Source organism: Rutidosis leptorrhynchoides, chromosome 5, assembly GCF_046630445.1.
Source record: "Rutidosis leptorrhynchoides isolate AG116_Rl617_1_P2 chromosome 5, CSIRO_AGI_Rlap_v1, whole genome shotgun sequence".
Classification (NCBI taxonomy): domain Eukaryota; kingdom Viridiplantae; phylum Streptophyta; class Magnoliopsida; order Asterales; family Asteraceae; genus Rutidosis; species Rutidosis leptorrhynchoides.
Window position 1 is genome coordinate 342827822 of NC_092337.1, and position 9125 is coordinate 342836946.

General features: G+C 34.9%; 1 non-coding gene across 1 annotated transcript; it reads left to right on the forward strand.

The window, feature by feature from the left end:
- The first annotated feature begins 8469 nt into the window (after positions 1-8469).
- LOC139851040 (small nucleolar RNA R71) lies at positions 8470-8576 on the forward strand. The gene has a single exon (XR_011760404.1). It is a non-coding gene; the product is annotated as a small nucleolar RNA R71 (small nucleolar RNA).
- The last annotated feature ends 549 nt before the right edge of the window (positions 8577-9125 follow it).

Sequence of the window (9125 nt, forward strand, 5' to 3'; positions counted from 1 at the left end):
CTTGAACCTTATTTAAAATTACAAGAATCTGGTACTAGTTTGCCCGTATCGCCGCGTCGCGGCCTTAAGTGTCGCGCCGCGACATTTGCCTAGTTCTGGGATCATTTTTTGTTGGACTTCTGATCTGATTTCCAGTTAATTGCCGCGCCGCGGGCTCATTTGTCGCACCGCGACACACAGCGTGATCTGACTCATTTCCTTGCATACAAGACCTCAACACCCAAACATGTCCCGAACCCTTCATACGCCTATCGTACATACACAATACACTTATAAATCATGTACGGAGAAAAATGGGGTGTTACAATCCTTTACTAGTTACTTGTTGTTTGTTGTTGTTAAAGATCAAGTTCTCTAACTTGTATCTTCATGAATCTTGCTTTCTTCCATCTTTTATTTGATGAAGAACCAAGAACAAGAACCTAAACTTGTTAGTTTATGGTTCTACATTTAAATGTTATCAAGATTTAAAGTTCATAAGTTTCATTATCATACTTGTGTTCATGTTTGTAGACTTAAATCCTAAGATCCAAACTTTGATTTGAATCTTCCTAAGTATGAAACAAACATGAACATAATACTTGTACTTTAGTTTAATTCTTTCTTTTATAAGTGCTTTAAAGTTGCGATGTTGTTAATTTGGGCAAGTATTACTAGTTAATCTTGATATCATATTTCTTGAAACCAAAGTTAAACTTTGTAAGTTCAAGAACATGTAAGTAAACTTTTTAATTATAACTTTGTACACTTATGTTAGATCTAGACTTTTGGGTCTAGGATCTTCAAGATCTAACTAAGAACTATTTTCTACAACTTAAGATCTTGTTTATTTAAGTTTACTTTCAAGTTTGTAGCTTAATATTACTAGTAGAACTCATGTACGTGTCGGATCTAAGATCTTGATGTAACTTTGGTTCATCAAACTACATACAACTCTTAAGTGAGTTGTGCTACATATCTTAGACTTATACTAGTGTTATGATGGTCAAACCTTGGTTAAAATGATACAAACACATCAACGAGTTGTACACTTGAAGCTATACGCATCAAGGATGAGAACCGTGATGAGCAACAAGCACCAAGAACCCACCGGAACACATTTCTTACTGTTTCTGGAACAGATCAGACTACCTGGGCTACTGGAAAGTTGATTTTCAGTTAGTTCGGGTTGATTAGATGATTTTTTGTTTAGACCTCGTCTTAATCCGAGTTACGGTTTAGGATCTATGGCCTCCCGAAAGTCACTACACCCTATTAACGTTGTGCTGAAATTTATGACCTACTCGCACTTAAACCGCCACCACAATCAAACGAATACGAGTTTGGTTCTGAAAATTGGTCAGTATCTAGGGGACTCATATACAGAGCCATGACCACTGGTCTCACCTCATTTCAGTTTGTATAGAGGTCGTGGCGACTGAACGAATCTGCCTTTGTTTCAAACCCTAGTCTTTACTTGAAACTTACTTTACACTTTTTGTTAAATGATGAATGATGATGATACTTAAGACCTAATTTACATACTTTTAAACCTTTGGGACGATTTACTTACTTAGTAACTTTTGACTTAGGTTGAGGACCTTTCAGACCAACTACTTGCAAACTTATCTCGAATCAACTTAACTACTTTACACTATGAGTTATAGCATCCCTTTTTACTTTAACTATTTTGGGAACTGAGAATACATGTGCATTTTACGTTTTACATACTAGGCACGAGTACTTAAACTTTATATATGTGTGGGTTATACAACGGCATAAACTTTCCCCTTAGCTCGGTAATGTTTAGTCATCGGTCTTTGAACCGGTGAACGCGAATCTTAGATATGGATCCATAGGGTTTGACATCCCCATTTGGGCTAGTCGCGCTAGCATTTAACGAGTGTTTAATACTTCGTAAACATACGCACTCTCCAAGTGCACTTTTAGGGGGTATTATTACGTTAAGTTAGTTACCGGGTGCCCACGGATAAGCATATACTTTATCATACTGTTTGATTTACTGATTTAAAACGCTGGTCGAAGCACTGAAATCTCGTGGCCTACATTACATTACTGATTACAAACAAACTATAGCTCACCAACATTCGTGTTGACTTTTTAAGCATGTATTTCTCAGGTGCTTAGACATTGTTGCTTTCGTTGTTAGACTTGCTGTCTTGGTGTTACAGACTTGCTGTGTTAGCCTTCCGCTGCATTACTTAGAGATGTCTCAATCATGGAACTTTTATTTTGCATTCGTAACTTACGTTATTTTCAAACAATGGCTTTGTAATGACCTTTGGGTCACGTACTTATGTTTATGCCTCCATTCATAGGAAGTGATGTGTGCGAGGTGGGGTACGAAATAGTATTATTTTTACTACGAAATACGTTACAAATTACACAAGTTTTAATTATTTATTTACAGATGGGATATACCTAAACCTTGCTACAACACTATAGACAGCGTACGTAATCGTAGAGTAGTATAGTTTTTAGTAAGTCCGGTTCGTTCCACAGGGAGTTGGCTTATTTCACACTATATTTTAATTAACTATATTTGTACAAAATATATATAATCATATATAATAATATATAAAAGGGGGGTTTACCGTTTAATGACCGGTTTGTCGATTTTTAAAACTTTAGTCGCAGTTAAAACCTAATGTAAAATATTAAATAAATAAAAGACTTAATTTAAAGCGTAAAGTAAATAACGACAATGAAATTGCGATAAATAAAAGTGCGATAAAATAAAATTACGATAATTAAAGAGTACGAAAATTAAAAGTGCAATTAAATACAATGACAATAAATAAAAGTGCAATTAAATACAATAACAATAAATAAAAGTGCAATAATTTGAAGTGCAATTAAATATGAAAATAAAGGAATTATGCTTATTTAAACTTCCGTAATCATGATGTTTGACGTGTTGATTTTAGTTTATTCCCATGGGTTAATTGTTCTTTATCCTGGATTATTCAATATGTCTGTCTGGTTTTTGTCCATAACAGTCCATCAGTCATAAATATAAAGTGCGAGTGTCCTCGTCAAATTATCCTTATACCCGAAGTCAAATATTCCAACTAATTGGGGACTTAAACTGTAACAAGGTTTTAATACTTTGTTTAATAATTACACCAGGATATCGACTGCGTGTAACCCAAGGTTTTAATACTTTGTTATCAATTATGTCAAGTGTCCTTGTACATAATTTCACCCCTGTTTTAATAATTCCATAGACTATTAATCCATTCCCGTGTCCGGTTAAATGAACGATTATTCGTACATATAAATATCCTGCCCATCGTGTCCGATCGAGTGTATATGGTTATTTATAGGTACGTCCAATTGTAAATCTTTATATTAAAATTAACAAACTATCATTTAGTTAAACAAATATAAAGCCCATTAATAGCCCATAGTCTAATTTCCACAAGTGTCGCTCTTTTATCCAAACCCCAATTATGGTACAAAGCCCAATTACCCAACTTTAGTAATTAGCCCAACATCATGATTACTTTGTTTTAAATAAGCATAATAATAACTTAGCTACGAGACATTAAATTAAAAAGGTTGAACATAACTTACAATGATTAAAAATAGCGTAGCGTTACATGGACAGAATTTCGACTTAAAACCCGTAAAACATTTCTTACAATAACCTAACTAAACCATTATTATTATTAAATCTAAAATTAAAATTAAAATTATAATATAAATATATTACATAAATTGAGAGATAGATTGAAAAATGGTACAAAAACTCAGCAGAAGCTCGTGCCTTTTATAGGCGAATTCTGAATTTGGTGTGCTCCGCGATCGCGGCATTTTATGCCTTAGGAGCTCCGCACTCGCGGAGTTCGTGTATCCAGCTCATCCATTTTTGGAACCTTGCTTGTCGACATTTATATATATAATATAATATAAATAATTTATATAATAATTTATATATTATATTATATTTATGTGTATAGTTGATTTGTAATTTACGCTCCGTTGCGTCGCGCATTACGCCCGGTTTATGTCCCGGTTTCGGATTTTTGAACGTCCTTTCGTACGCGTAGCTATCTTGTACTTTGCGTTTCGCGGCTTGTACTCTTATAATTTTTAGACGTTTCTCATCAATAATTGGAACCACTTTAATTGTATCTTGTACATTTGAGCTTTTTGGACGTTTGCATCTTCAAATCGTCATTTTCGCCTTTTGTCTTCGCACTTATTTATTTAAACGAATATTACATAAAAATAGAACAATTGCAACTAAAAGCTTTACATATTGGAAAGATATTGCTACTAAATATATGTTCATTTGGAGCACTATCAAATATCCCCACACTTGAACGTTGCTTGTCCTCAAGCAATACATAACTTGAAATAAAATCATACTTCACTCGAATCACTTTTTTTTTTATTCTCACACTTTATACATCGGTGATTTTGATACGGCGGTATAAACAATGATAGTAACGATGTGGTTTACAGTCCCACATGACAATGAAAATTTAGATCCTTTAAGGAATTTGGATCTTTATGAAAACATTTGATCTTTTGAAAATTCATTCTAGCTTTTACCCTGGATAAGTTTTCCGGAATAACCCTTCACCGGTGTTTGCAAATTATTTTTGTGGGTTTGGTGGGTTTCTGATTTGAAAAATTTAGCTCAAAACTTATGGTTTTATGTCACCCACTTGCTAACCTTGTATTAGGAAAGCACACGTCCAGTATATTTGCTCCGTATATTACCTTTCGGTAAACTACCGTTCGGTTCTAAAGAAAAGCGTTGAACAAGCAACTGTTAAGGCAATGTCTAATAACATGCATTTTTTTCATGGTCCACAACGTGTCGGATGCAATTACTATCCTTGGTAGGAGCAATAGTAAAGCTCACCCTTATAATTTTTCGGTCTGGCACAAGGTCCTGTCTTCGACCATGCTATGCAACCACCGTTCTTACGGTTGACACCTGATTTGGTTCAGGTGACCTAATGAATTCTGATGAATTCTCAGGATTTTACGTTCAATGTTAATGAACGCATTGAAAAAAGGTTTTCAGAAAACAAATCGGTTTATAATTTTGATCAAAATATTTTCTCGTTCAAGCTCGAGTTTAGATATCATTGAATTCCATGAGTTTGTAATTCTCAATCTTTAAGGTCAATCTCAAGAGTTGAGTGATATCAGGCTTAAAAGCTGATTTTTGATCTTTTAAGGAGATTATCCTTTTCTGGGGATCTGATTCATTAGTCTTATCCAGCTAATTTGCACGGCGTCCTCCCCATTTTACAAAACAGATCCTCTCATGGATAGGATAAGTCTGACCACTTGGCGACCCTGTTTGATGCTGAGGTCCGTGGATTTCCTGCTGATTTTAGAGATGACTTTTCTAGATTTTTCGTCAACCTACAGCTGGTCTGGATGATAACTTCATGACCTAAATCAAGAAGCGCGTGTCTATTTCGGAAGACTTTACTTCCTTTTAATGATGGAATTGATTCATCGTGTAAATCCATCTTTCTTTCAAATATATTACAGTAAATCGGGTAAAACTGATTAGTATCGTCCAAAGCAAAAGTACCTGCAATAATCTTGTACAAAATATGTGATATATGTTTTAAAGAACTTGGTGCATTCTTCTCACACTTAGCTTTAATTTATTCTTTTCTTTGCCTTTTTATTTTCTTCTATTCCATTTTAAATGAATTCTAGCATTTTGGGTTGTTTCTCAATTTATGTCCTTTCCGAGGTAACAATAATTTCGGCATTAACACCTAGTTTTATCGTTCATAAATATGTATAAACATGATTTTGAGTTCATTTAGTTGAAAAATTTTCAAATTTTCACAAAATTTGGCAATTAAACCAAGTGTAAACCCGAGAGAATTTATAACCCTTCCCCACACTTGAGATCTTGCAATGCCCTCATTTGCAAGAAATCAGTAAAAATTTAAATTCATGAGGGTGATTAGCGTAGAAAAATGATTAAAAATATCGAGTTTCCAAACATATTGTTGTTATTTCAAATTTGATATTTTGCGTCTTGTCGTCAAAATCAGTAGCTTTTGCTGAACTTAATGACAGTCTTTGAAAGTGCGCTGTTTTACCCTGTTGTATATATGATAAAATACAAACATATATATACATATTTTTGAAGTTTGGTATATTACCCCACATTCAAAAATTTATAAAATCTAATATTTTTTTTTTGCATACTTTAGATCAATAAAATTAAAAATAATGATAACAAAATTTGTTGTCCCGCCCTTGGGTAAAGCAATTTCGGTTCAACGACCTAATCTTCAACTCACGACGAATTTTAGAAATCATTTTTTTAAACTTAATGAAATAAAGTAAATTTTATTTTTAAATTCACACAAAACTAAAAAAAATATATATTAATTTCATATAAAACCTAAAAAACAAAAATTCAGAATGGAGGGAGAAAACTAGTTCTTTAGTGTCTGCTAGTGGAAAAGACCAATCGGATTCCATTCTCGGAACTACACGAGAACAGAACAAATAACTCTAGACAGCATCGTCTTTTTAGAATATTTGAATCTCCCCACACTTAGGTAGTTGTGGTGTCGAAATTGTGATTAACTTTATCGTCAATTTCTCTTGGACCATAATCAACTTGCATATCTGTGACTTTTTCTTTAAGCCAGTGACCAGCTTCTTCCGTAATATCCACAAATTCAACTAGTTTCGCCTTTTCTTTAGGCGACAGATTGGATACTAACCGATTACATAACTTAAAGTTCCCCTTACTTCTAGCATCAATAACCCATTTAAAAAGTTTCTTCATTGAACTGTTAATAACGGGGTCATTTAATTTTGTATCAACAACGGAGTTCTTTGTTATCAAGTCACCATTAGGTGTTACTTCATTTTCCCCACACTTAGGCGTTTTATTATTGTTAAGCACTACCGTTGGAGTTGGTAAAACAACATGGTTCTTACCAATCGTTTTTGCTGGTTCAACGGTTTTGGTTGGTAGAGATTTAGACTTTCGAATCATAAAGGTGATCGATTTCTCATCATTACTAAGTGTCATTCTACCCTTTCTTACATCAAATAACGCCCCGGTGGACGCTAAGAATGGTCGACCTAAAATTAGAGGAATGTTTGGGTCCTCTTCTATGTCAATGACAATAAATTCGACTAGAAAGGTTAAATTACCTACTTGAACGGGTGCTTAATGGTTTTATCAAAGAGTCAAACACTCATATCTGTTGGACTTAACTTACCTACTCCTAATCTCTTATATAATGAAAGAGGCATAACACTCACACTTGCACCTAAATCTGCTAGTGCATCATACATGACACAATCACTAAGTAGACAAGGAACAATAAATTCACCCGGATCACCTACTTTAGGTGGAGGTTTTGGTGGAACTGTCTTCACCGGGTTTACTTCTACTGTTTTTGTTTCTTGCACTTTCTTATTCTTCTTCTTCTTCTTTCCAGAGGTATCACAAACTTTATTACCTATCACTTGCTCATACTCAACTCTTTTTCTTAGAAACGGGATGGGTGGTCTGTATGGTGCCACCACTGGCTTTACATACTCGGGTGGTGGTGGTGGTGTAACTTCTTCATTGTTACTTACATTAAAAACTTCCCATCTTCTGGTACTGGTTTTTCAGAATTTGTTGAAACCATGTTAACATTTTCATTCCGAAGATTTTCTTCAGTATTACTCGGTAGCTTTTCTTGTTCCCTTTCACTCATCAATCTAACAAGAGTACCTACTTGTTTTTCTAGATTTAAAATGGAAGCTTGTTGAGTTCTAAATGACTGATCAAACCTCTCATTCATTTGGGTTTGAGTTTCAATAAATTGTGTTTGAGATTCAACTAGCTTAAATACCACGTCTTCCAGGTTTGAATTTTTCTCTTCGGTTTGTTGTGGTGGTTTATACAAGCCAGGTCTTTGTTGATTGAAAGTGTTGTTTTGAGTTGGTTGGTTATTCGGACCTTGTTGGTTGTATGAGTTATTATTGTCGGGTCCTTTTGGATTGTAAAGAATGTTTTGATTTCGATTGAAGTTTAGCCTTGGAGGTTGATAATTATTTTGATAATTATTTCCCGGCCTTTGGTTCGTGCAGGAAACATTCTCACGTTGTTCCATCGTTTGCTCAATGTGACAATCTTTCGTTAAGTGTGGTCCTCCGCATTGCTCACAACTGATTCGTATTGCGTGAATATCTTTAGTCATCTTTTCCATTCGTCTCTCGAAAGCATCTATTTTTGCGGAAATAGAATCAAAGTTATGGCTAGAATCGGCTCTAGCTGCTTTCGATGAATGAAAAATATCTTTTTCCTAGTGCCACTCATGAGAGTGGGATGCTGTGTTATCAATGATCTTGTGAGCTTCGGTTGCGGTTTTCTTCATAATGGAACCACCAGCTGCTGTGTCGATGTCTTTTCGTGTGGGGATGTCTACGCCTTTATAGAAGATTTGCACTATTTGAAAAGTGTCTAAACCATGTTGAGGACATCCTCTCAACATCCTTCCGAATCTTGTCCATGCCTCATATAACGTTTCATTTGGCTTTTGCACGAACGTGGCAATTTCTCCTTGAAGTCTCACGGCTTTAGATGCCGGAAAGAATCTTTGAAGAAATTTTTCAACTAAAACATCCCATGTGTCAATCGCCCCTTCAGGTAACGATTCTAACCAATCTTTGGCTTCTCCTTCTAAAGTCCATGGGAACAACATAAGATAAATAGTTTCATCCTCAACTTCTCGGATTTTAAAGAGATTACAAATCCGATTAAAAGTTCGAAGATGTTTGTTTGGATCTTCTTTTATTGTACCACCAAATTGGCATTGATTAGTGATCATGTGTAGGATTTGTCCTTTGATTTCAAAATCTGATGCTCTAACATCTGGTTGATTAATCGCGTGACCTTGGCCCGTGCGTATGGCTCTCATTCGGTCTTCCATGCTTTGAGGTTCCGTTATTTCCATTCTTGAATTTGTTGAATCCGAATCACTAGAAGATTCTAATTTAATGGTTTGTGGTTCAGGAGGAATGATTAGTGGTTCAGGATCTTGGAATTGTCCTTGAATATCCTCCGGATTCTTAGTTGTGAAGTCAGGTTCAAAAGATGGATTATCAGAATTTCGAATTGG